The following is a 27,708-nucleotide window of genomic DNA, read 5'->3' on the forward strand; positions in this document are numbered from 1 at the left end:
ACCCAGGTGAGAGGGGGGTCTCCCGCCTCGAGGGGCGAGTCCCCTCTACCCTGGCTGCTGCAGTATAGAAGCTCCCCTGACACACAGGTGGGAGGAGTCTCCCGCCAGGAGGCCAGAGTCCCCTCTACCCTGCCTGCAGGGGTATAGGACTTCCCAGGACACCCAGGTGGAAGGGGTCTCCCGTCTGGAGGGCAGAGTTCCCTTTACCCTGCAAGCTGCATCAGAGGAGCTCTGCAGAAACCCAGGTGGGAGGGGTCTCCCGCCTGAAGGGGAAAGTACCCTCTACCATGGCTGCGGTGGTATAAGAGCTCCCCCTGACCCCTAGGTGGGAGGAGTCTCCTGCCTGGAGGGGCGAGTCCCCACTATCCTGGCTGCAGGAATATATAAGCTCTATCCCCCACACCCTGGTGGGAGGGCAGAGTACCCTCTTGCCAGGGACCAAAAGGGAGTTCTCCTTCAAAGAATAGCCTGACAGTGCCAGGGACCAAAAGGGAGTTCTCCTTCAAAGAATAGCCTGACAGTTACAAGAAACAGCCCCCTGGGAGACATCTTGTCTGGGAGACACCCTGCAGCCATCCATCTCCCTGAGACATCCTGTGGCCATCTGTCTTCCTGAAACATCCTGCTGCGTTATCTCACCTAGTGAAGACTTCCAGCAACTGCCAATAAGAGAGCTTCCCCATTCCCAGCCCATAAATACCCCTGTGTGAACAATAAAAGTTTGCAGCTTGATCAGAACTTTTGTCTTGCTGTCACCTTTTGTGTCTCTTGTCCCTTCATTTCTCCCCATCTAGGTTCGCTGCCCACGTTGATGTGTCCTGCCGGTTGGGACATTTGGTGCCCAGTGTGGGGCTCGAGCCTTTGACTGAGGGGGAACGCCGGTCCTCCGGGAAGACTTGGCCAAGCAGGAGTGCTAGATCGCCTCGGCAGACACGACCGAGAGACAGATCCAGGAGGAGAACTAGGACGAAGCAAGGTGAGTGACCCACCATGGGACAAGCAGTTTCGTCACATGAGTTGTTTTTGTCAGGCCTCAAGGAGGCCCTCAAGACACGGGGGGCGCATGTTAAGAAAAAGGACTTAAAATTATTCTTTTCATACATAGGAGAATTGTGTCCATGGTTTCCCCTTGAAGGGACCATTGATGGTAAAAGATGGCTTAGAGTAGGAGACTGTTTAAAAGATTATTATGAATCCTTTGGCCCAGAAAAGGTGCCTATTCCCACCTTTTCTTACTGGAACTTAATTAATGAACTTCTTAAAAGTTCACCCTTTGATAATGGTACCTTAAAACTTGTCAGGATTGGGGAAGAGGCTATGCAAAAGACCTCTTGTCCCCCCTCGGCATGCCCTTCAGTTAGTATAGACACAGACCCTTCTCAGTCTCCCCAGGACCCTGGGAACCTTCCTGGTCCCGCTCAAAACCCCACCCTAATAAATAAGGCTCCAACTGTTACCAACCACCTTTATCCAGTTTTAAATCCTGGAGACACGTTGACCCCTGGAGTGGAGGCTACCTTGGAGAAGGAAGCAGCTCGCTACTATTCAGAAGACTTGCCACCTCTCAGGACCCCGCCACAGTCTATAGGACTCACACATCCACCTCCCTCTTATATCCCTCCTGCCTTTTGTGCTCCGGCCCTTCAGGGGCCAACTGCCCCCTCAGATATTTTTTCTCCACTTCCCCTGCCTGACCTGGCTCCCTTGCGAGAGTCTCTCCAACATAGACGGGAACAGATCCAACTTTTAAAAGAATTAAGATCCCTTGACTCTGAGCTCCGCTCATTAGCCTTAGGCACGGAGTCAACCCGAGCTGGCCCAAGGCGGCCTAATACAAAGGCTAAGCTGCGCAGTCGGCGGGGTCTCGCCTTCCCAGTCACCCGCAGTCAGACAGATAAGCCCGCCCAGGCTGAGGACAAAGAGGAGAAAGTGGAGGAAACAGATCTGGTGGAGGAAGTGGAGGAAACGGATCAAGGGGATGAAGCGGGGGGAGGGCAAGAGGAAGATCAGGACTCAGAGGATGAGGAGTTCACCCCTAGGCAGGAAGGAACCCAGAGTGTCTACAAAAAATTAAGCCTGCGTTTTCTTGAAAAACTTAAAAAGGCTTGTGCTCACTATGGACCCACTGCGCCCTACACATTGGCTTTACTAGAGAGTCACAGCGCACAATGGCTTACTCCTAATGATTGGAAATTTTTAGCCCGAGCTACTCTCAGTCCCGGAGACTTCCTGTTATGGAGTGCAGATTTCAAAGAGCATTGTCGGGAAACTGCTCAAAAAAATTTAACTAAGGCCTCCTCTAAATCCTGGACTTATGTTAAGCTAGTGGGCAATGCGCCTTTTGACACTAACCCTAAACAGGCGCGTTTCCCTGCTGGACTTTTGGTGCAGATTCAGACGGCTGGTTTACATGCTTGGAGACGCCTCCCTCAAAAGGGCTCGGCTACCACTTCCCTAGCAAAAATTCCACGAGGGCCTGACGAGCCTTATAGCGACTTTGTTGCCCGGCTTAACCTAGCTGCGGAACGCCTGCTTGGACCAAGCGAAAGCGAAAGCACCTTTGTAAAACATCTTGCCTTTGAAAACGCCAACCTGGCATGCCAGGATGTTCTTCGACCACTTAAGGATAAAGGGGAACTTTCTGACTTAATTAGACTCTGTGCCGGGGTGGGTGCAGCCCATGCCATGGGTCTGGCCATAGGTGCTGCCTTTACCAAGGCCTTTCGCAATCCTGGTTCACGTACTTGCTTTACTTGTAAACAACCTGGCCATTTTGCACGCGAGTGTCCGACAAGCAAACAAAGCCTAGGGATAGCGTCTCCTCAATCCGGGGCTAAACCGCCCCCAGCCACCCTTTGCCCTAGATGCGGTAAAGGTCGTCACTGGGCCAATGAGTGTAGATCTAAGACAAATGCCCTTGGACAACCTATTTCTTCCCGCTTCTCCGGGAAACTCCCTCCTCCTTACCTGCACTTTAAGGATTACTCCACCTCTGTCTACTTAAAAAAGGGACAATGAATGCAGTAATGTGTTGATATTATAGATTGTTTCTTGGGGATGATCTTGGCTGAATGTGTATCTAAAAGATGATTTTTTATTGTAACAATCTGGTATCTGAATGGGTTTCTAAAGCATTGCACAATCTTGCAGTTAAAAGTTGGGTTTAAGTAATTGTTTAGTTTGTGATTTCAGATAGTTCATGCTAGAAAACTTAAATACTTAGGATGGAAAATTAAAGAACTCTACTTCCAAGTTGGCAAGTAACTCCCAATCATTGAGTTTTATTTTTTCATCAATTTTTGAACTGGGTAGCCTGAAAAGATTTCACTAGGTGTACCAGTATATTAACTTGGGCAAGGATAATAAATTATGATATGATATCTGTTCCCCTCAGTGTGTAAGATTCAAAAAAAGTGTTAAAATAAAACCTAAGTCTGGCTTATTGAAATGACATTAATTAGCAACAGTCTTGGAAATTTTCAAAGCTTAATTTTGGATATACATGGTAGCGTGTGGATTTTTTCCAGGTGATTTAATGTAACTTAATACTACTTTAGGAACTTCAGAACAAAGAAAGTAGCTTAATGATCCTAAAGAAATTTCTTCTGATGGTAGAGATCCTATTTTCAGTTTTGTGTGAGCAAGTTTTTCTAGTGTAGAAAGATATAAAGATATAAAATTTTGAGAATTGCATCTTAAACTTGTATCATAATTTTCAACATCCAAACCTGGAAATTATGACTTATGGTTAAAATGCCTTAGGCATGAGGTTTCTGCTCAGAATTCCAGTTTTCCCAGTTCCTTCCAGACCTCAGCCAGGACTTAAGTTGATATGCAAATAGAAGAAGCCTGGAGTCCACTCAGTAGGAGATATATCTGATGATAGTCCCAACCTGATCTTTTCTTAAAATTGGGCATCTCGACATAAAACCATGAAAAGATAATTTCGGCTTTACTATAAATTACTGCAAATTCTGAACCTGCTTGGAATGCCTGCCCGTGCCTTGAACTCACCCATGCCTGGCTCTCTGACCAGATAGCAGCCCTCTCTGAAACTTAGTGACACCTCATAAATATTGGCCTTCCCAGGCCAGACAACTACCCTCTCTGAGGCTCTAATGGTCCTCATAAATTCTGATGTTGGGGCCAGCAAAAAAATGTAAACTACCATTAGTGTGATGCTTGTCAGAGTTCTGTTATCTGTAACCCCCCTTTTTGTAACTTTCTGGGCTATAAAGCTGGGCTGTAGGAAAGGTGGGGGCTGTCTTGTTCCCGCTGTTTTGGGAGGGAGAGGCAGCCCGGCTGGTTGAAATAATAAGCTTGCTTTAATTTGATTTTAATTGGAGTCAGTGGTCTTTTCTTGCGTCCTGGTCTAACATTTTGGAGTTCCCCAGCGAGATGACCCTGCCCAACCAGATCACAAGACCAGACTGCTGGAAATTCTGAAGCCGGCCTTCGCTCCAGGGCTCTGGGCTGGAGAGCCACTCTAGGGGGTGCACAACTTGAGACGATCCAAGGCTTCAGAGTGAGCCTTCAGTCCCTGGAGCACTGCAGTGAACTGCCGCACTAAAACTATCAGCAAGCACCTGGTGGAGGAGGCCTCCATAGGTAAGTTAGGCGCAATGCAGAATAATACCTATGATATTGATGTTAGAGTTACTTCCTTTGGAAATTGCTCAACAGTAAAAAATTATTCCTCACCCACCCCATCTCTGTCCCCCCAGTGGCACAGTTTTTAATGTGTGGAGGAAACTCAGCCTTCCCCAGGCTTCCAGCGAATTGGACCGGTGGCTGTGTTCTTGCCTTATTACTCCCTGATATAACTATTGTCCCAGGAGATGAACCTCTACCCATTCCTAGCCTAGACACCTTAGTCAAAAGACACAGGAGGGCAATACAGGCCTTACCACTCCTTGCCAGCCTTGGAATAACAGCTGCTGTGGGCACAGGTACAGCTGGCTTAGGCACGGCTATACACTCTTACCGTCGCGTTGCCTGTCTCAACAACTTATAGATGATGTACAAACTCTATCAGGAACCATTAAAGATTTACAGGACCAAATAAACTCCCTGGCAGAAGTGGTCCTTCAAAACAGAGGAGACTTAGATCTGCTGACAGCTAACCAGGGAGGTATTTGCTTGGCCTTAGGGGAACGATGCTGCTTTTATGCCAATAAATCAGGCATAGTACGGACTAAAATTAAGCAGCTTCAAGAAGATTTAGAAAAGAGATGAAGGGAACTATTTGAAAATCCCCTCTGGACTGGGCTTAATGGATTTCTACCCTACCTTCTTCCACTATTAGGCCCTTTGTTGGGTTTACTTTTAATGGTGTCCATAGGATCCTGCATTATAAACAGGCTGGTACAATTTATTAAAGAACGGATTAATATTTTGGCCTCTAAGCCCATACAGGTCCACTATCATCATCTGGAGATGGAAGACCGCGCTGCCAACATTTAAAAGGATGTTCTACCCTTCTCACAGGCTTATTTCTTAAGTTTACATCCCCACAGATCCCCCTTTCTTAAAAGTGTCCTTTTATCTGAACTCAAACAAGACCAAACCAAAAAGTAAATTGTATGGTATTTACTAATTACTGACCTGTCATTTTGACTCTTGTTTTTTCCTTAGATTCTATATTTTTTTTTTAGCTCATGGTTTTGATCCTATAGACAAGTTAATGTTTTCTGATCAGTTCTATTTTTGATCAACTGTGGAGTTTTTAAACATTGCAATGGAGATTTAAACAACAACAACAACAACAACAAAAACTACAAGGCCTTGTGTATGTGTTACACTCGTGTTATGTGTTGTATGTCGGTATGTCTGTATGTGTGTATGTCCATATATCATGCAGTTATATGACAATTGGCAGATATACAAAGAGAGCTCAAAAAAAAAAAAAAGACAATGGATCAAAATATCTTTGATTCACGTGATTCAAATGGTTCAATTTAAATTGGGTAAACAGATAAAAGTAAAGATGTCTTTAAAATTAAGCTTATAAGTTTTTCTAGGTGTTCAAAAATAAAACCTAATAAAATGTTTATGTCTATGAAATAATTGCTTAAATTCAGAAATTTACAAGTATTGTTTTAAAATGTGAACAAAAAAGAAGGTTAACAGATGGAAAAGAAAAACTAAAAGTTTCTAGATATGGATTTAATAGAGGGAAAATGTGTTTCTGGATAAAAAAGTCTATATGATTAAGTTAACAAAAGGGTTTAAGTAAGTGATAAAAAAGGTCTGTGTAAATTGGTTATATGTGTAAGTTTTTGAACAAGTAATCTTAAAGAAATTAAAAAATATACAACTATGGTTAAACAACAACTGTTATTTTTCAGTATTGTAATGTTATTTCTTTAAAAACTAAACTTGGTTAATATAAAATCATCAATGTAATTATGGTGCTATTAATTCATATCTTCCAGGTATATAAGTCTGTAAGGTAGAAGCTTCAAAAGAGCATTATATCAAGCTGGTGTTCTGAAGTTGTATGGTAATTTTAGGCTTAAAAGAAAAACATGTTGGAGATTTATTTATATCATTTGTGTTCTCTAACTGGACTTGTTATCAATAAGATATGTAAAGTTCCATGTTACTTTTACACTGAGATACAATTTAAATGTATTTTTAAGTTAATGAGAGCCTAATCTGTGTGAAGGTTTTATTGTAATACATAAAAGTACTTTGCTACTTTTCTATAAAAAAGGGGGGGGGGTAGAAGTTTTCAGCCTTTAATTCATGTTTTAGATGTGATATTATGTTGTGTTAGCTAATGTTCATGTAAATTTGAGCAACAATTTATGTAGGCTTTGTAAAATGATGTCTAAAAAGCAAAGATCAGCTTCAGAACTATAGTACTTAAGATTTATGAAGAGCGCCGCCTCACTTGAAATAAGGCTCTATGTCCCATCTCATTGCATGTGAAAGAGACTATGAAAGAAGTAGGCCAGATTTCAGTACATCTAAAGTTGTGTCCAAAAGTTGGTTTTTGCCAAGATTACTAGGATCTCAAACAGGGGATTATAATGTATAACCCTGCCAAAATTCAAGTTAGCTATTATATAAACTAAATATGTTTTTACCCTAGTTAATTTTAGTTTGTAGTTTGCTTATAGATGGTCTAAGGATTGCCTGTTAATGTTTTGCAGAGGTACTGATTTAAGAACACACAACCTGAGTTAATTTAAGATAATGAGTTATAATGAGTTATCACCTACAGGATAGAGAGATAGATATTAAAGCCCAGTACTCTTAATATAAGGCTGTTGAAATTTGTTTGCTAGATGTTTAAGATTAAGTTTTAAAATTAGTTAAATTAAAAGGGCCAAGAAAACCAATATTTGGCTCTTGCCCTCTGAGTCAGTCTGAGTCAGGGAATAGGGGACTTCTCAAAAGAGCTTTGCAACTCTGGGCCACATAACTTCCCGATCAGGGAGATTAATGAGACCAGTGGAGGACAGAAAGCCAATCAGTGCATTTGCTGTGAAGAGGAGGGTCATCAGAAAAGGGAGACATCCCTGATGCTTCCAAGGGAAGCCATATGGTCAATCAAGGCCTTGACCCATCCTAGCACAAATGGCACTAGCAGAACTGAGAAGCTGCTGTAAGTTCCCCGAGGACTCCCAGGGAAACTCAGCTGACTGTTAACAATAGATAGAAACAAAAGTCAGTTTGACTTGCTTCATCTTAAACACTTAGCAAAGACAGTCAAAGCCAAAACACTGCTATTCCTGGGTATTTTAAATGATAATAATAGTTAAATGTAACTTCCAAAAATAAGTAAACTGGAGGCTGCAAAAGAGATTCTCAGACAGGAATGCCTGATAACCATCAAAAGGGATGGCCAGAATAGTTTTTAGTTTAAGGCCTTTATTTCTAACCTACACAGGTAGGCTTAATGTTTGTTAGTATGGTTATCCAGCCCTAAGTAACAGAATTAAAGATTTCTCTATTAGACATAGGCAGGTAAGGTATGGTCATATACTTTATATAAGTAAGGGGGAGATGCCAGGGACCAAAAGGGAGTTCTCCTTCAAAGAATAGCCTGACAGTTACAAGAAACAGCCCCCTGGGAGACATCTTGCCTGGGAGACACCCTGAGACATCCTGTGGCCACCTGTCTTCCTGAAACATCCTGCATTATCTCACCTTGTGAAGACTTCCAGCAACTGCCAATAAGAGAGCTTCCCCATTCCCAGCCCACAAATACCCCTGTGTGAACAATAAAAGTTTGCAGCTTGATCACAACTTTTGTCTTGCTGTCTTGTTTCTTCGTTCCTCCCCATATAGGTTCGCTGCCCACGTTGATGTGTCCTGCCGGTCGGGACACCCTCTACCCTGGCTGCTGCAGTATAAGAGTTCCCCTGACAACCAGGTGTGAGGAGTCTCCAGCCTGGAGGGTAGAGTCCCCTCTACCTTGGCTGCAGCTGTATAGGTGCTCCCACCCCCCCCCCCAGGTGGAAGGGGTCTCATGCCTGGAGTGGCGAGTCCCCTCTACCCTGGCTGCTGCTGTATAAGAGCTCCCCCTGACACACTGATGGGAGGCGTCTTCCTCCTGAAGGGGGAAAAACCCTTTACCAAGGTTGCGGTGGTGTATGAGTGCTCTCTCTCTCTCTCTCTCTCTCTCTCTCTCTCTCTCTCACACACACACACACACACACACACACACACATATACACACACACGTGGGAGGAGTCTCTTGCCTGGAGGGGCGAGTCCCCTCCACCCTGGCTAAGGTGATATACAAACTCCCCGGGACACCCAGGTGGGAGAGGTCTCCTGCCTGGAGGGGCAGGTCCCCATTACCTTGGCTGCAGAGGTAAAGGAGCTTCAACCCTCATACCCAGATGGGAGGAGTCTCCAGCCTGGAGGGTCGAGTCCCCTCTACCCTGGCTGCAGCAGTATAAGAGTTCCCCATACACCCAGGTGGGAGGGGTTTCCCGCCTGGAAGGGCAAGTCCCCTCTACCCTGGCTAAGGTGGTATATAAGCTCCCAGCAACACCCCAGTGGGAGGAGTCTCTCCCCTGGAGGGGCCAGTCCCCTCTACTTTGGTGCCATATGAGATTTCCTAGGACACGCAGGTGGGAGGGGTCTCTCGACTGGAGGGGCGAGTGGCCTCAACCCTGGCTGCGGCTTTATTGGAACTCCCCCTCCCACACAAACACACCTAGATGGGGGTCTCCAGAATGGAGGGTCAAGTCCCCTCTATCCTGGTTGTGCAGGTATAGGAGCTCCCCCATACAACTAGGTGGGAGGAGTCTCCCGACTGGAAGGGCGAGTCCCTGCTATCCTGCCTGCAGCTGTATAAGAGCCCCAACACCTGGCACCCAGGTAGGAGGGCTCTGTCCCCTGTACAGGCAAGTCCCCTCTACCCTGGCTAAAAAGGAATACAAGCTCGCCCCAACAGCAAGGTGGGAGGGGTCTCTCGCCTGGAGGAGCCAGTCCCCTCTCTCTTGGCTGCAGCAGTGTCGGAGCTTTCCCATACACCCAGGGGGAGGAGTCTCCCGCATGGAGGTGCGGGTCCCCTCTACCCTGGCTGTGTCGGTATACAAGCTCCCACTGATACTCTGGTGGAGTCTCCCGCCAGGAGGGGCAAGTACCCTCTACTCTGGCTGCGGTAGTATATGAACTCCAGCGGCAGTTAGGTTGGAGGGGTCTCCCGCCTATAGGGGCAAATCCCCTCTACCCCAGCTGTGGGGGTATAAGAGCTGCCTCTGACACCCAGGTGGAGGGGTCTCACGCCTGGAGGGGCAAGTCACCTCTACCCTATCTGCTGGAGCTCTCCCTGACACCCAGGATGAGAGGTCTCCCGCCTAGTGGGGCGAGTCCCCGCTATCTTGGCTGCAGTGGTATAGGAGCACGCCTCCCCATAGCCAGATGGGAAGGGTCACCCGCCTAGAGAGGTGCATCCTCTCTACCCTGGCTGCTGCCTTATAGGAGCTCCCATGACAACCAGATGTGAGGAGTCTCCTGCCTGGAGATAAGAGTCCCCTCTACCCTGTCTACCGCGGTATAGGAGCTTCCCTGGACCCCCAGATCAAAGGAGTCTCATGCCTGGAGGGGTGAGTCCCCTTTACACTGGCTGTGGAGGTATAAGAACTCCCCCAGACACCCAGGTGGGAGGGGGCTCCCGCCTTGAGGGGCGAATCCCCAGTACCCTGGCTTCAGCCATATGAGCTCCCCCAGACACCCAGGTGAAAGGGGTGTTCCGCAAGGAGGGTCGTGTTTCCTCTACCCTGGCTTCAGTGGTATACTAGCTTTCCTTGACACCCAGGTGGGAGGGGTCTCCCTCATGGAGATTCCAGTCCCCTCTACACTGGCTGTGGCGGTAAATGAGCTCTCCCTGACATCCAGGTGGGATGGGTCCCCCGCCTAGAGGGGCGGGTCTTCTCTAGCCTGGCTGCTGCAGTATAGGAGCTCCTGCACACACCCAGGTGGGAAGGGTCTCTTGCCTAAAGCAGCGAGTCCCCTCTAATCTGGCTGCGGTGGTATAGGAGCTCTCCCCAGAACCCAGGAGTGAGGGGTCTCCTGCCTAGTGAGGAGAGTTCCCTCCCCTCTGGCTAAGTCAGTATACAAGCTCCAGGGACACTCAGGAAGGAGGGGTCTCCCGCCTGGAGGGGCTAGTCACCTCTACCCTGGCTGAAGAGGTATAAGAGCGCCTTCCCATACACAGGTGAGAGGGGTCTCTTGCCTGGAGGGGCGAGTCCCCTCTACCCTGCCTGTGGTGTACAGGCTCCCCCTGACACCCATGACACTCAAGCTCCCATGACAACCACGTGCTAGGAGTCTCCCTCCTGGAGGGTAGAATCCCCTCTACCTGGCCTTTGGTGGTATTGGAGCACCCCTGGACACCCAGTGGAAGGGGTCTCACGCCTGGAGGGGTGAGTCCCCTCTACCCTGCCTGTGGTGGTATATCAGCTCCCCTGACAACCAGGTGGAAGGGGTCTTTTCCTGGAGGTGCAAGTCCCCTCTACCCTGGCTGCCGCGATATGGGATCTCCCCCCCACACACACACACGCAGTTGAATGGGGTCTCCCTCCTGGAAGGGTGAGTCTCCTCTACCGTGGCTAGGGCATTATAGGAGCCCGGCACCGGACACTGAGGTGGGAGGGGTCTTCCACCATTAGGGGCGAGTCCCCTGGCTGCTTCCGTATAGGAGCTCCCTCAGACACTCAGGTGGGAGGGGTTGTCCACTTGGAGGGGCAAATCCCCCATACCCTGTCTAAGGCGGTATACAAGTTTCCCTGATTCACAGGTGGGAGGGGTCTCCCGCCTGGAGGGGCGAGTCTCCTCTACCCTTGTGCAGCAGTATACAACTTTCCTGTGACACCAGGTGGGAGGGGTTTCCCGTCTGGAGGGGTGAGTCCCTTCTACTTTTGCTGGTGTCCTATAAGAGCTCCCTGGACACACGGGTGGGAGGCATCTCCCGCCTGCAGGGGCGAACCCCTCTACCCTGGCTGTGGCAATGTATGAGCTCACGCTGACACACCAGGTGGGAGGGGTCTCCCGCCTGTAGGGGCGAGTCCCCTCTACTCTGCATGCAGCGGTATTCCAGCTCCCCTGGGCTAGGGTTCTCCGGACTCGAGGGGCAAGTCCCCTCTACCCTGACTGCTGGGGTATAGGAGCTCCCCCTGACACCCAGGTGCGAGGGTCTTCGGCCTGGAGGTGCGAGTTTCCTCTAGCCTGTCTGCGGTGGTTTAGGAGCTCCCCTAGACACCCAGGTGGGAGGGGTCTCCTCTACCCTGGTTGGGTCGGTATACTAGCTCCCCCGACACCCAGTTGGGAGGGGTCTCCTGGCTGGAGTGGCGAGTCCCCTCTACACTGGCTGTGATGGTATACAAGCTCCCCCAGACATCCAGGTGGGAGGGGTCTCTCACCTGGAGGCGCAAGTCCCCTCTACCCTGGTTAAGGCAGTATGGCAGTATACAAGCTCTCCCCCCTCCCCCCCGCCACAAACACAGGGGTCTCTCACCTGGAGAAGGGAGTCCCCTCTACCCTGGCTTCTTCGGTATACTAGCTCACCCCTACACCCAGGTGGGAGGAGTCTCTCGCGTGGAGGGGCGAGTCCCCTCTACTTTGGCTGGTGCCATATAAGAGTTCCCAGGACACCCAGGTGGAAGGAGTCTCCCGCCTGCAAGGGCGAGTCCCCTATACCCTGGCTGTGGTAGTATAAGAGCTCCCCCAGACACTCAGGTGTGAGGGGTCTCCTGCATGGAGGGGCGAGTCCCCTCTATCCTGGCTGTAGCGGTATATGAGCTCCCCTGAAACCCTGGTGGGAGGGGTCTCCTGCCAGGAGAGGCAAGTACCCTCTACCCTGACTAAGGTGGTATACAAGTTCCCCTTGACACCCAGGTGGGAGGGGTCTACTGCCTGGAGGGGCGAGTACCCACTACCCTGGCTGCGGGGGTATAAGAGACCCCTCCTACACCCAGGATGGAGGGGTCTCTCTCCTGGAGGGGCAAGTTGCTGCTACCCTAGAGGCAGCTGTATAGGAGCCTCCCCTCCCCCAACACCCATAAGGGTCTTCCTCCTGGAGAGGAGAGTCCCCTCTACTCTGGCTAAGGCTTAATATAAGCTCCCCCAGACACCCAGGTGGGAAAGATCTCTTACCAGGAGGGGCGAGTCCCCTCTACCCTGACTTCTGCTGTATAGGAGCTCCCATGACAACCAGGTGTGAGGAGTCAGCCGTCTGCAGGGTAGCATCCCTTCTACCCTGCCTGCAGTGGCATAGGAGCTCCCCCGGAAACCCATGTGGAAGGGGTCTCTCACCAGGAGGGGCATCTGTGGCTGTTTCAAGCTCCCCCCACCAGGTGGGAGGGGTCTCCATCCTGGAGGGGCAAGTCCCCTCTACTTTGATTGGTGCCCTATAAGAGCTCCCTGGACATGCAGGTGGGAGGGATCTCCCTCCTGCAGGGGCGAACCCCTCTATCCTGGATGTGGCAGTATACAAACTCCCACCAACACCCAGGTGGGAAGGGTCTCCCACCTGTAGTGGCGATTTCCCTCTACCCAGGCTGCAGCGGTATTCCAACTACCCCCAACAACCAGGTAGGAGGGGTCTCCCGACTGGAGGGGCGAATCCCCTCTAACCTGGCTTCGGCAGTGTAGGAGCTCCCCCAGACACCCAGGTGGGAGGGGTTTCCTGCATGGAGGGGCGAGTTCCCTCTATTCTGTCTGTTGTGGTATAGGAGCTCCCCACTCATACCTAGATGGGAGGGGTCTCCCGCCTGAAGAGGTGAGTCCCCCCTACCCTGGCTGAGGTGGCATACTAGCTTTCCCTGACACCCAGGTGGGAGAGGTCTCCTGCCTGGAGGGGCAAGTCCCCTCTACCCTGGCTGTTGTGGTATATAAGCTTCCCTGGACACCCAGGAGGGAGGGGTTTGCCTCCTTCAGGGACGACTCATCTTTACCCTGCCTGCAGTGTTAAAAGACCCCCCCCAGCCCAGATTGGAGGGGTCTCCACCCTGAAGGGGCGAGTCCCCTCTACCCTGCCTGCAGCAGTATATGAGCTCCCCTGACGACCAGGTTGAGAGGTCTCCCGCCTAGTGGTGTGAGTCCCAGCTATCTTGACTGTAGGGGTATATGAGCACCACCCCCCATAGCCAGATGGGAGGGGTCACCCGCCTAGAGGGGTGCGTTTCCTTTACCCTGGAGCTCCCATGACAACCAGGTTTGAGGAGTCTCCCGCCTGGAGAGTGGAGTCCCCTCTCCCATGCCTGCAGAGATATAGGAGCTTCCCTGGACCCCAGGTAGAAGGGTTCTCTTGCCTGGGCGGGGGCAGTCCCCTCTACGCTGGCTGCGGAGGTATAGGAGCTCTCCTAGACACCCAGATGGGAGGGGTCTCCCACCTGGAGGGGCGAATCCCCTCTACCCTGAATGGGCCATATCCTAGGTCTCCTGGATACCAGATTGGGAGGAGTGTCCCGCCTGGAAAGTCGAGTTCCCTCTACCCTGGTATAAGAGTTCCCCCAGACACCCAGGTGAAAGGGGTCTCCTGCCTTGAGGGGTGAGTCCCTGCTTCCCTTCCTGCAGCTTTATATGAGACCCACATACACACCCAGGTGGGAGGGGTCTCTCGCCTCCAGGGGTGGGTCCCCTCTACCCTGGCTGAGACTAGATACGAGCTCTCCCTGAAAACCAAATGAAAGGAGTCTCCCGCCTGGAGGGGCAAGTCCCCTCTATCCTGGCTGCAGCAGTATATGAGCTCCCCCTGAACACTCAGGTGGGAGGGGTCTCCCAGCTGGAGGGGCAAGTTCCCTCTACCTGGCTGCAGAGGTATACAAGCTCCCCCAGACACCCAGGTGGGAGGGGTCTCCAGCCTCCAAGGGCGAGTCTCCTCTACTTTGACTGGTGCCATAGAAGAGCTCCCAGGACACCAAGATGGGAGGGGTCTCCCACCTGCAGGGGCGAGTCCCCTCTACCCTAGCAAAGGTGGTCTATGAGCTCCCTCAGACACCCAGGTGAAAGTGGTCTCCTGTATGGAGGGGCTGCAGTGGTAATCAAGCTTTCCCTGACACCCAGGTGGGAGGGGTCTCCCGGCTGGAGGCAAGAGTGCACCCTACCCTGGCTGCAGAGGTATAGGAGCTCAGCAGTCACCAGGTGGGAGGGGTCCCTCGCTTGGAGGCGATTCCCCTCACTCCTGGCTGCAGCAGTATACAAGGGCCTCCTGACACCCAGGTGGGAGGGATCTCCCGCTTGCAGGGGCGAAACCTTCTAACTTGGCTGTGGTGGTATAAGAGTTCCCCCAGATACCTAGGTGGGAGGGGTCTCCCACCTAAAGGGCGAGTCCCCTCTACCCTGGCTGCAGCGGGATACAAGCTCTCCTCAACACCCAGGTGGAGGGTTCTCCTCCCCATAGCCATATGGGAGGGGTCTCCCAACTGAAGGAGCAAGTACCCTCCATCTTGGCCAAGGCGCTATACAAGCTCCTGTGGACACCCAAGATAAAGGGGTCTCCCGCCTGGAGGGGCGAGTCTCCTCTACCCTGGCTGCAGTGGTATAAGAGCTCCCCTCCCCATACCCAGGAGGGAGGGGTCTCTTGCCTGGGGGCGAGTCGCCTCTACCCTAGCTGCTGCAGTATAGGAGCTCCCCCCAACACTCAGTTGGAAGAGTTCTCCTGCCTGGAGGGGTAAGTCCACTCTACCCTGGCTGCAGTGGTATATGAACTCCCATTGACACTCAGGTGAAAGGGGTCTTCCGCCTGGAGGGGAGAGTACCCTCTACCCTGGCAAGGGCAGTATATGAGTCCGCCCACCAGGAAACCTAGGTGGGATGGCTCTCCCGCCTGGAGGGGCGAGTCCCTACTAACCTGGCTGCAGCGGTATACAAGCTCTCCCATACATGCAGGTGGGAGGGGTCTCCCACATGGAGGAGCGAGTCCCCTCTACCCTTTCTGCTGTGGTATACAAGCTCCCCTTGACACCCTGCTGGGAGGGGTCTCCTGCCTGGAGGAGCAAGTACCCTCTACCCTAGCTGCGGTGGTATATAAGCTCCCCCCCCAACACCCTAGTGGGAGGGGTCTTTTGCCGAGAGGGGCCAGTCTCTCTACCCTGGCTAAGGTAGTATACAAGCTCCCTGCTATACCCAGGAGGGAGGGGTCTCCTGCCTGGGGGGAGAGTTCCCTCTACCCTGGTTAAGGCCGTGTATGAGCTCTCCTAGACACCCAGGTGAAAGGGGTCTTCTGCCTGGATGGGCGAGTCCCCTCTACAATGGCTGCAGTGATAATCAAGCTTTCCTTGACACGCAGGTGGGAGGGGTCTCCCGACTGGAGGGGCGAGTCCACCCTACCCCGGCTGCAGAGGAATAGGAGCTTCTGCAGTCACCCAGGTGGGAGGGGACCCTCGCCTGGAGAGGAGAGTCCCTGCTACCCTGGCTGCAGCGGTAAAGGAGCTTCCTCAGCCCCCCCCCCCCCCCCCCCCGCCTGGAGGGAGGAGTCCCTTCTACCCTGGCTTCAGCAGAATACGAGCTCCCCCTGACACCCAGGTGGGACGGGTCTCCCGCCTGGAGGGTCTAGTCCATATACTTGCTGCAGCAGTATATGAGCTCCCCGACACCTTGGTGGGAGGTGTCTTCCGCCTGGAGGGGCGAATCCCCTCTACTCTGGCTGCTGCAGTATAGGAGCTCCCCTAACGCCCAGGGGGGAGGAGTCTCCTGCCTAAAGGGTATAGTCCCCTCTACCCTGGCTGCAGAGGTATAAGAGCTTCCCCCTACACCCAGGTGGGAGGGGTCTCCCGCCTGGAGTGGCCAGTCCCCTCTAACCTGCCTGCAGCAGCATCAGAGCTCCCCTGACAACCAGGTGGGAGGGGTCTCTCGCCTGGAGGGGCGAGTTCCCTCTCCCCTGGCTGAGGCAGTATAGGAGCTCACCCTGACACCCAGGTTTGAGGCATCTCCCGACTGGAGGGGAGAGTCCCTCTACCCTGGCTGCCGGGGTATAGAAGCTCCCCCTGACACCCAGGAGGGAGGGGTCTCCCGCCTAGAGGGGCGAGACCCCCATACCTTGGCTGCAGTGGTATTCCAGCTCTTCCTGACATGCAGGTGGGAGGGGTCTCCCGGCTAGAGGGGCGAGTCCCCTCTACCATGGCTGCAGAGGTATAGGAGCTCCCCTGGACACCCAGATAAGAGGGGTATCCCGATTGGAGGCGCGAGTCCCCTCTACTTTGGCTGCAGGGGTATAAGAGGTCCCCACAACACCCAGGTGGGAGGGCGAGTCCCTGCTACCCTGGCTGCTGCAGTATAGGAGCCGTTCCCCCTGTCATCCAGGTGTGAGGGGTCTCCTGCATGGAGAGGCGAGTCCACTATACCCTGGCTGCAGTGGTATAGGAGTTCCCCCCAAATCCCAGGTAGGATGGGTCTCCCGCTTGGAGGGGCCAGTCGCCTCTACCCTGGCTGCTGGGATATAAGAGCTCCCCCTGACACCCACGTGCAAGGGGTCTCTCACATGGAGGGGTGAGTCCCCTCTACCCTGGCTGCGGTGATATACCAGCTTTTGCTGACACCCAGGTGGGAGGGATCTCCTGCCTGGAGAGGCGAGTCCCCTCTACCCTGGCTGAGGTGGTATATGAGTTCCCCCAGACACCCAGGTTGGAGAGGTCCCGGTCTGGAGGAACGAGTCCCCTCTACCCTTGCTAAGGTGGTGTACAAGATCCCTGAGCACCCCGGTGGAAGGGGTCTCCCGCCTGGAGGGGCAAGTCCGCTGTACCCTGCCTGCCGCTGTATAGGAGCTCCCCGAGACACCCAAGTCAGGGATCTTCCGCCTAGAGGGGCAATTCCCCTCTACCCTGGCTGTGGCAGTATAAGAGCTCCCTCTGACACCCAGGTATGAAGGGTCTCACGCCTGGAGCAGCGAATCGCCTCTACCCTATCTGCGGAGGTATACAAGCTTCCCCAGACACCCAGGTGGGAGTTGTTTCCTGATTGAAGGGGGGAGTCACCTCTACCCTGGCTGCAGAGGTATAGGAGCTCACCCAGACAAACATGTGGAAGGGGTCTTCCGACTCCCAGGGGCCAGTCCCTTCTAACCTGGCTGCATTGGAATAGGAGCCTCCCCACACACTCAGGTGGGAGGAGTTCCAGCCTGGAGGGGCGAGTCCCCTCTACCTTGGCTGTGGTGGTATATGAGCTTCCCTGACACCCATGTGTGTGGGGTCTTCACCAGGAGAGGCGAGTCCCCTCTACCCTGGCTGCCGCGGGATACAAGCTCCCCCTGACACCCAGGTGAAAGGGGTCTCTCGCCTGGAGGGGTGAGACTCTGCTACCCTGGCTACAGCTGACCCCACACACACCCAGGTGGGTGGGGTCTCCCGCCTTGAGGGGGAGTCTATTCTACCTTGGCTAAGGTTGAATTCAAGCTAGCCTCCACACTAAGGTGGGAGGGGTCTCTCGCCTGGAGGAGCCAGTCTCCTCTACCCTGGCTGCGGTCGTATAAGAACTCCCCCTGACATCCAGCTGGGAAGGGTCTCTCAACTGGAGAGGTGAGTCCCCTCTATCCTGCCTGTGGAAGTATATGAGTTCCCCCAGACACCCAGGTGAAAGAGGTCTCCCTCCTGGAGTTCCTGCTACACTGGCTGCAGCTGTATAGGAGCCCTTCCCCAAACACACACCCAAGTGGGAGGGGTCTCTTGCCTGGAGGGGCGAGTCCCCTCTACACTGGTTGAGGTGGAATACAAGCTAGCCTGGACACCAAGGTGGGAGGATCCCGCGGCTGGCGGAGCCAGTCCGCTCTAACCAGGCTGCAGTGATATAAGAGCTCCCCGAGACAACTATGTCCTTTTCATTCACCCAGGCCCCGGTGCTAGCACTTGGCTCTCCATTACTGGTCCCTGCTCCTTGCTTGAGCCCCTGGCTGCCCTTCTCGTGGACCCTGTCCCTTTCCCATAGTTTCAGGCCCCTTTTGCCGCCCCCTTCTATTCCCCCTATGCTGTGGTATCCTGGCACTTCCTGGACCCTCAGCTCCCCCTGCTTCTTTCTAGCCTGGGCTCCTCAAATGGGTCCTGGCTGCCCACTCACCCCACCCCAACCTCCGCACCACAGGTATCCCCTCACAGTGCCCACTTTTGACCCTCCTTTGGTCCAGGTCCCTCTCTGAGGATCTACTCACCAGGGACAGAGGAGCGGATTTGGCTGGCCTCTGCACCCTGAATGCTCCCTATGGGAAACACAGCCCTGCCACTCACCTGTGTCCCCTTTGCCACCTGAACCTTGAGGCCTGGCAATTAACATGTGACTTGCTCCAACCCAGCCCTAAGAGATCCCTTCCCTTCCTTCCTGTGCCCTCTCACCTTGCAGTCTACCCCTACCCCAACCCAGCCTTCACTAACCCTGACCTTTGCTCTCCAGTCCCAGGGCCTGGATGCTAGTGGAGCCCCTTATCGCATTCCTCATGTCCCTTGGTGTAGCATAGATTCTCTTCTTGTTGGATCTGACCTGCGGGCCCCTTGCTTGGTCCTGCCAGTGTGGTCCCATAGGTGTTAAGGTCTGTAAACAAGTCAAAATAACACCTGGTATTTTGCCAGGGGAATGTTAGAGTTCGTAAACAAGTCTGCATGGTGGGCTGGGGATGTGGCTCAAGCGGTAGCGCGCTCGCCTGGCATGAGTGCGGCCCGGGTTCGATCCTCAGCACCACATACCAACAAAGATGTTGTGTCCGCCGAGAACTAAAAAATAAATATTAAAAATTCTCTCTCTCTCTCCTCTCTCACTCTCTCTTAAAAAAAAAAAAAAAGTCTGCATGGTGCCTGGCAAAATGCCAGAGGGAGTGGTTTGAGAAGTAACAAAAGCGAGCCATTAAGTGTGGAGATTCTTTATTGGTTGACTGATGTATCTAGTTTATGCTAATTAAGATAAGCTGTGCAAAATGTATAAATAGCTCTGTTGTCCTACAATAAATGGCTTCCATTCCTGCTGTATCAATGTACACAAGTTATTCGTCACCCCCCCCCCCAGGTTATTTTGCTACAGATGGACTGCGGCACATAGGTGCCCCTTGTTCTTCACTCTGTCTCCTGGTCCTCCCACAGCCCTTCCTACCCTTCCCCTTTTGCTTTCCCCAGGCACTCATGTTTCTCCTGCTCCTTGGGTCCCTCATCCTGGATCAGTCAGGTGGGTCCCTTGCCTGGCTTGGGTCCTGGCTCTCGCCCCTCTGCACACGCACCGCAACCCCCCAACATGCCCTCTCTTCACCCTCCTCCTGGCCCTCTTCCCTTGCCAGGCCTCCTTTTGCCAGGTCCCTAGCCCTGGATTCTCATTTCAGCCAGAGCACCTAATGGGTAACAGAGCCTTACACCTCAACTAGGCCCCTTGCTCTCCCTGGGTGCTTGGTCCTTCACCTGAAACCCTGACGTCTGGCAGTGACCCTGGGCCTAGAGCCTGCCTGTGTCCTGCTGGATCCCCTGCCTTCCCTTCCAAATCTTGTCCACTGTCCTGAGCCCCCTGCCCAAGCCCTGGTCCTTGTCTCTCCAATCCCTGGCCTGGATCCTGGTTGAGCCTCTGGTGACCCTTCTTACTCCATGCTTTTCTGGGCTTTGCCTCAGGGCCCCTCGCTGGGCCCCTTCCCTGCTCCCCTTGGCTTCCCTGTACTGCAGTACCCTAATGCAGCTCCACCTTTGCGGCCCTACCCTTACCTGCTCTCCCCTGGCATGGGCCCTCCTCTAGGTCCCTTGCCTGGGCTCCTTGCTGGGGTCCTGAGCTCCACCTCACCCACACCCATCATGCAGCCCTTCAGGCTGTGCCCTCCTTTGGCCTTCCTGTAGTTTCCATCTCTGCCAGGCCTGCTTTCCTGATCCCCTTTCCAGGATGCTCAACCAGGCCAGGGGACTCGACCTGGCCCCTTGGCCCTGTGGACTCTCTTTGGGAAAATGTAGCCCTGCCCCTTGCCTGGGCCCTTTGGCCTCGCTCAGCCTTGGCCCTGCTTCTAAACCCTGCACCCTCCAGTGGTCCTGGGCCTTGAACCTTCCTCCCCCAGCACCACTTACTCCACTTCCTCCCCTCCTACCCTCCCTATACATGTCCCTTTTCATTCATCCAGCCCCAGGTGCTAGCAATTGGCTCTCCATCACTGGGCCCGGCTCCTTGCTTGAGCCCCTGGCCACCCTTCTCGAGGAACCTGTCCCTGTCCCTTGGTTTCAGGCCCCTTTTACCAACCTCCTCCTGTGTGTCCCCTCTGTTCCCCTGGTGCTGTGGTATGCTGGCACTGCCTAGGCCCTCCAGTCCTTCTGCTACTCCCTAGCCTGGGCTCCTCTCATGGGTTCTGGCTGCCCACCGACCCACACACCCCAACCTTCACACCCCAGATATCCCCTCACAGTGCCCACTTTTGCTATTCCTTTGGTTCAGGTCCCTCTCTGAGGATGTACTCACCTGGGGTGGAGGAGCGGAATTGGCTATCCTCTGTGCTCTGAATGCTTCCTATGAGAGACACAGCACTGCCTCTCGCCTTTGTCCCTTTTTCTGCCTGAATCTTCAGACCTGGGAGTTAACATGGGACTTGCTCCAACCCAGCCCTAAGAGATCCCCTCCCTTCCCCCTACTGCCCTCTAACCTCCATGCTGCCCCTACCCCAACCCTGCCCTCCCTAACCCTGGTCTGTTGCACTCCAGTCCCAGGGCCTGGCTGCTCACATGAGCCCCTGACCACATTCCTCATATCCTTTAGTGTAGCATGGAGTCTCTTTGTGTTGGGTCTGACCTGGGGGACTCTTGCTTGTGCCCACCAGCAGGCTCCCCTAGGTGCCTCTTGCACTTTTCTCTGTCTTCTGGTCCTCGTGCAACCACTTTCTCGTCTTCCTCCTGCAAATTCCCCTGGTGCTTGTGGGTCTCCTTCTCCTTGTGTCTCTCATCCTTGGTTGGTTGGGTGGGTCCCTTTCCTGGGCTGCTGGCTTGGGTCCTGGGTCTCGCCCCTCTGACCACACACCGCAACACCCTGCCGTGCCCTCCCGTTGCCCTCCTCCTGTCCCCCTTCCCTTGCCAGGCCTCCTTTGCCAGGTCCCTGGCCCTGGATTCTAATCTGGGCCAGTGCACCTAAAGGGAAACAGAGCCCTGCCCCTCGCCTGGGCCCCTTGCTCTCCCTGGGTGCTTGGTCCTGCACCCAGAACCCTGAACCTGGCAGTGTGCTGGGCCTGGACCTGCCTGCCACTGTTGATCCCCTGCCTTTCCACACAAGTCTTGTCCACTGTCCTGAGCCCCCTGTCTCAGACCCAGCCCTTGGCTCTCCATTCCCTGTCCTGGCTCCTTGTTTGAGCCTCTGGTGGCCCTTGTTGCCCAGAGCATGCCTGGGCATTGACTATGGGCCCCTTGCTTGGGCTGCTTCCCGCTCTCCTTGGTGTTCCTCCATTGCAGTCTACTAGTGCCACCCGCCTGCCCAGCCCTGCCTTTCCCTGTTCTCCTCTGGTGTGGACCCTCCTCTAGGTCCCTAACCTGGGCTTCTTGTTGAGGTCCAGGCCCTACCCCACCAGCACCCGTCCTCCAGCCCTTCCCGCTGTGCTCTCCTTTGGTCCTCCTTTCGTTCCTGTCCCTGCCAAGCCCCCTTTCCTGATCCCTTTCCCAGGATTTATACCCAGGCCAGGGGAGTAGACCTGGCCTCTTGGCCCCCTGGCTCCCTAGGATAAAAAGTAGCCTTGCCCCTTGCCTGGGCCCTTTGGCCTCCTTCAGATCGAGTCCTGGTCCCCAACCCTGACACCTAGCGGTGGACCTGGGCCTTGAGCCTTCCTCCCTGTGCACCACCAGCTCCCCTCTGTCCTCCCTACCCTCCCCAGCCCTCCTCTGGTCCAGGTGCCTCCCTGGGGATCTACTTACCTGGGGAAGAGGAGTGGAATTGGCTTGCCTCTGCACCCTGAAGCCTCCTATGGAAAACAGAGCCCTCCCCCTCCCCTGGGCCCCTTTGGCTGCCCGGAACCCTGACACCTGGCAGTGTATGTGGACCTTGTGCAGACCTTGCTCTGCTTGATGCTCTCCCTTCCCACCCCTGCCCTTTCACCTTGCATGCTGCCCCTACCCCAACCCGGCCCTCCTGAACCCTGACCTTTGTGCTCCAGTCCCTGGGCCTGGGCCCCTGACTGCCCTTTTTGGTTTGTGGTGTAGTGTCACGTCGTTTCATGTGGCGTGGCTTCATATGGAGTCAGACACGGGGGCCCCTTTCTTGTGCCCCCTACCTTACTCCCTTCGGTGTCCCTTGTGCTACCCACCTTCCTGCTGTCTCCTCATCCTCACGTCGCACCTTCCTCCCCTTCCCTGCTTTCCCCTCTGGATTCTAATCTGGGCCAGTGCGCCTAAAGGGAAATAGCCCTGCCCCTCTGTCCTCTGTTATTTGGGTCTCTCATCATCGTGTGTCGGGTTGGTCCCTTGCCTGGACTCCTTGCTTGGTACCTGGCTCTCGCTCCTCTCTACACCCACTGCAACCTCGAGTCAAGCCTTCCTATCACCCTCTTCCTGGCCCCCTTCCCTTGCCAGCCGCTTTTGCCCATCCCTGGCCCTGGATTCTCATCTGTTCCAGTGCACCTCACAGGACACAGAGCCCGGTCCATGGCCTGGGCCCTGTGCTCTCCCTGGGCCCTTGGTCCTGCCCCCAGAACTCTGAAACCTGGGAGTGGCCCTAGGCTTGGAGCCTGCCTCCCCCTGCTGGATCCCCTGCCATCCCTCCCCATGCTTGTCCACTTACCTGAGACCCCTGCCCTAGCGCTGGCCCTTGGCTCTCCATTCCCTGGCCAGGCTCCTCGCTGGAGCCTCTGGTGGCCCTTCTTGCTCAGTGTGTCTCTGGGCTTGGTGTGTGGCCTCTCTCTAGGGCTGCTTCCCTGCTCCCCTTGGCTTCACTGTACTGCAGTACCCTAGTGCAGCCAGCCTTACCAGCCCTGCCCTTCCCTGCTCTCCCCTGACCAGGACCCTCCTCTAAGTCCCGAACCCGGGCTCCTTGCTTGTATTTTGGCCCACATTCCACCCACACCCGACCTCTGACCCTTCAGGCTGTGCCTTCCTTTGGCCGTCCTGTCGTCCCTGTCCCTGCCAGGCCCCTTTTCCTGATCTCTTTCCCAGGATACTCACCCAGGCCAGGAGACTGGACCTGGCCTCTTGGCCCTGCGGGCTCCATTTTGTAAAACGTAGCTCTTCCCCTCGCATAGGCCATTTGGCCTCCCTCAGCCTGAGCCCTGCTCCCCGACACTGACACCCTGCAGTGGGCCTGTGCCTTGAGCCTCCCTCCTTTGTGCCACCAGCTTCCTCTTTTGCCTCCCTCCCCTCACCAGCCCTGATTGTTTTCATGTGCCCCTGGCCCCGGCCCTTGCACTTGGCTCTTCATTCCTGGGCCTGGCTTCTTGCTTGAGCCCCTGTCCACCCTTCTTGAGGACCCTGCTCATGTACCTTGATTTCAGGCCCCTTACTCAGAGCCCTGATATGCCTCCCCTCTGTTTTCCTTGTACTGTGGTATCCTGGCACAGCCTGGACCCTCTCTTCCACAGCTTCTGCCTAGATTAGGCTCCTTGATTGGGTCCATGCTCCCCACCAACCCCTCCCCCCACCAACGTCCAGACGAAAGGTATGTCCTCACAGTCCCCTCCTTTGGCCCTCCTTTGGTTCTGGTCCTTTTCTGAGGATCTACTCACCCAGGGCAGAGGAGTGGAATTGGCTGGTCTCTACATCCTGAAATCTCCCTATGGAAACACAGCCCTGCCCCTCGCCTGATCCCCCTTGCCACCAGAACCCTGACACCTGCCAGTGGAAATGTGCTTTGAGCCAGCCATGCCCTGAGCCATTTTCCCTCCCCTGCCCTCTGCCCTTCCATGCTGCCGAAACCCCAACCTAGCCTCCCTGACCCTGAATCTTCGCCTGAGCCTCTGACTGCTTTCCTTTTTTTTTTTTTAAAGGAGCCAAATATTTTAATAAACACTGCATCTAAAAAGTATTCAATTGTGAAATAAACACATAAAAGTATGCTCAAAGGATTAGTTTTTGGAAATACATAAATTAAAGCCAGGATGATACACCCAAAACAAAACAAAACTAACAGTAGCATATGCTGACTAGAATGCAGAATAATTTGACTCTTTATATATTATTAGTAGGTATATAAGATGATAGAAAACAGTTGTCAATTTCTTAAACGTGGCTTCACCTGGTGTCATTCCATTTTAGGCCCCCTAGTGTGCTCCGCTTGTGTGCCCTGTGCTTCCAGCTGACTCTTCCTTCTTGCATTGCCCCTTTCTCCTCATCCCCTTGTATTTTACCTGGGCATGCGCGGGAGCCTCCTGCTCATTGGGTCCCTCATTTTTTGTCAGTTGGGTGGGACCCTTGCCTGGGCTCCTTCCTTGGGTCCTGGCTCTCTCCCCTCTCCTCACCCACTGTGACCCTGTGCCGTGTCCTCCCGTTGGCCTCTTCCTGGGCCCTGTCCCTTGCCAGGCCCCCTTTGCCCATTCAATGGCTCTGGATTCTCATCTGGGCCAGAGCACCTTATGGGAACACAGCCCTGCCCCTACCCTGGGCCCCTTGCTCTCTCCTTTGGTCCTTGGTCCTAAACACGGAACTTGAACACCTGACAGTGGCCCTAAGCCTCAAGCCTGCCTGTCACCTCTTGGATCCCCTGCCTTCCCTCCAAGCCCTGTATACTGTCCTGAGCCTCCTGCCCCAGCCTTGGTCCTCAGCTCTCCATTCCCTGGCCTGGCTCCTCCCTGGAGCCTCCAGTGCCCCTTCTTGCTCCCTGCGTCCCTGGGCTTTGACTTTGCATCCCTTGCTTGAGCCGATTTTCTGCTTCCCATGGCTTCCCTTCTCTGCAGAACCCTAGTGCTGCCCGTCTGCCCTGTCCTGCCCTTCCCTGCTCTGCCCTGGCATGGGTCCACATCTAGGTCCCTAGCCTGGTTTCCTTTCTGGTGTCCTGGCCTCCAACCCAACAACATCCATCCTCTGGCCTATTCCACTGTGCCCTCCTTTGGACCTCCTATTGTCCCTGTCCCTGCCGTGCCCCTTTTTCTGATCCCTTTACTAGGATGCACACCAGGGCCGGGGACTTGACCTGGCCTTTTGGCCCTTCGAGCTCCCTTTGGGAAAATGTAGTTCTGCCCCTTGCCTGGGCCCTTTGGCCTCTCTCAACCCAGGACCTGCTCCCCAACCCTGACACCCAGCATTGGACCTGGTCTTTGAGCCCTCCTCTCCCTGCACCACCCCTACCCATTTCTATTCTCTCTCCTCCCCAGCCCTGTCCGTTTTCATGAGACACTGGCCTAGGTGCTGCCACCTGGCTCTCCATTCCTTGGCCTCATCCCTTGCTTGAACCCCTGGCTGCCCTTCTTGAGGATCCTGTCCCTGTCCCATGATTTCAGATCCATTTTTCTGGCCCCCTCCTGTGCCTCCCCTCTGTTCCCTTGTACTGTGGTATCCTGGCATTGCCCAGACTCGACCCTCCCCCTGTTTCTCCCTAGCCTGAGCTCCTCGAAGGGATCCTGGCTCCCCACGGACCCCAACCCCAATTCCGGATGCAAGGTGTCCCCTTTGCCCTCCTTTGGTCCTGGTCTCTGTGAGGTTCTCCTCACCTGGGGCAGAAGAGGGGACGTGGCTGGCCTCTGGGCCCAGAAGGCTCCCTATGGGAAGACCAGCTCTGCCCCTCACCTGGGCTCCCTTCAGCTTCCAAACCTTGACACCTGGCAGTAGACTTAGGCCTTCCGCTGACCTTGCTCTACGCGATCATCTCTCTTCCCTCCCCTACTATCTAGCTCTGCATGCTGCCCCTACACCAACCCAGCCCTCCCCAACCCTGACGTTTCGTGCTCCAGTTTCGGGGTCTGGCTGCGCTCGACTGAGTCCTGACCGCATTCCTCGTGTTATGTGGCATCACGAGCTGTCACTTTGCTTTGGGTATGACCTGGGGTCCCTTGCTTGGGCTCCTTAGTGTGCTCCACTGGGTGCCCTTTGTGCTGCCCTCTGTGTCCACATCCTAGTGCCAACCCTTCCTCTCCTTCCACTTGTGCTTTCCCCTGGAGTGCTGGCCTCCTGCTTCTTGGGTTTCTAATGCTCTGTTGGTGGGATCAGGCCCTTGCCTGGGATCCTGGCTTGGGTCCTGGCTCTTGCCCCTCTCTGCACCCACTGTGACCCCCTGCCGTGCCCTCCCATTGTCCTCCACCTGGCCCCCATCCCTTGCCAGGCCCCCTTGGCCCAGTCCCTGGCCCTTGATTCTCCTCTGGGCAGGACACCTCATGGGAAAGAGAGCCCTGTCCCTAGCCTGGGCCTCTTGCTCTCCCTGGACGCTTGGTCCTGCTCCTGATAGCCTGAGACCTGGCAATGGCCCTGGGCCTGGAGCCTGCCTCACCTCCTCTGCCATGCCCACTGTCCTGAGCCTCTTGCCCCAGCCCTGGCACTTGTCTCTCCATTCCCTGACCTGTCTCCTCACTTGAGCCTCTGGTGGCCCTTCTTGCTCTGTGCTTCCCTGGGCTTGTACTGGGGGCCCCTCGTTTGGGCTGCTTCCCTGCTCCCCTTGGCTTCCCTGCATAGCAGAACCCTAGTGCTGCCTGCCTGCTCAGCCCCACCCTTCCCTGCTCTTTCATTAAGGGGCCCTCCTCTAGGTCCCTAGCCTGGTATCCTTGTTTGGGTCCTGGCCTCCACCTCAACAACAGGCGTCCTCTGTCACTTCCTGCTGTGCTCTCCTTGATACCTCCTGTTGCCATTGTTCCTGCTGTACCCTTTTTCCTGATCCCTTTACCAAGATGCTTACCAGGGCCCTGGGGGCTCTTTGGGAAAATGTAGCCCTTCCCCTTTTTCTGGGCCCTTTGGCCTCTCTCAGCCTGGGCCCTGCTCCCCAGCCCTGACACCCATCAGTGGACCTGGGCCTTGAGCCCTCCTCTCGCTGCACCACCCGCTCCCCTTTCTCCCCTCCCTCCCCTCCATAGCCTTGTCTATTTTCATGGGACCCCTGCCCTGGCCAACACACTTGGCTCTCCATTCCTGGGCCTGGCTTCTTGCTTGAGGCCGCCCTTTTCCAGGACCCTGTCCCTTTCCCTTGATTTCAAGCCCCTTTATGGGGCCCTCTCCTGTGCCTCCCCTCTGTTCTGTTTTTAGGACTGTTAGCAAAAGAGTTCAATGTAGATAAGATTCCTATTTTCCTGTCGCCCTGCTTTACTTGGCCAGTGGCAGAGAAGATACCAGCACACAAAGTGCTGGACACCCCCTTACTAGTTTTTCATAAACATATCCAGTATAGTAGTTTGTAGAAATGTGCAAACAAGGCCTCTGG

This window comes from Ictidomys tridecemlineatus, chromosome 5 (assembly GCF_052094955.1).
Source record: "Ictidomys tridecemlineatus isolate mIctTri1 chromosome 5, mIctTri1.hap1, whole genome shotgun sequence".
Taxonomy (NCBI): Eukaryota; Metazoa; Chordata; class Mammalia; order Rodentia; family Sciuridae; genus Ictidomys; species Ictidomys tridecemlineatus.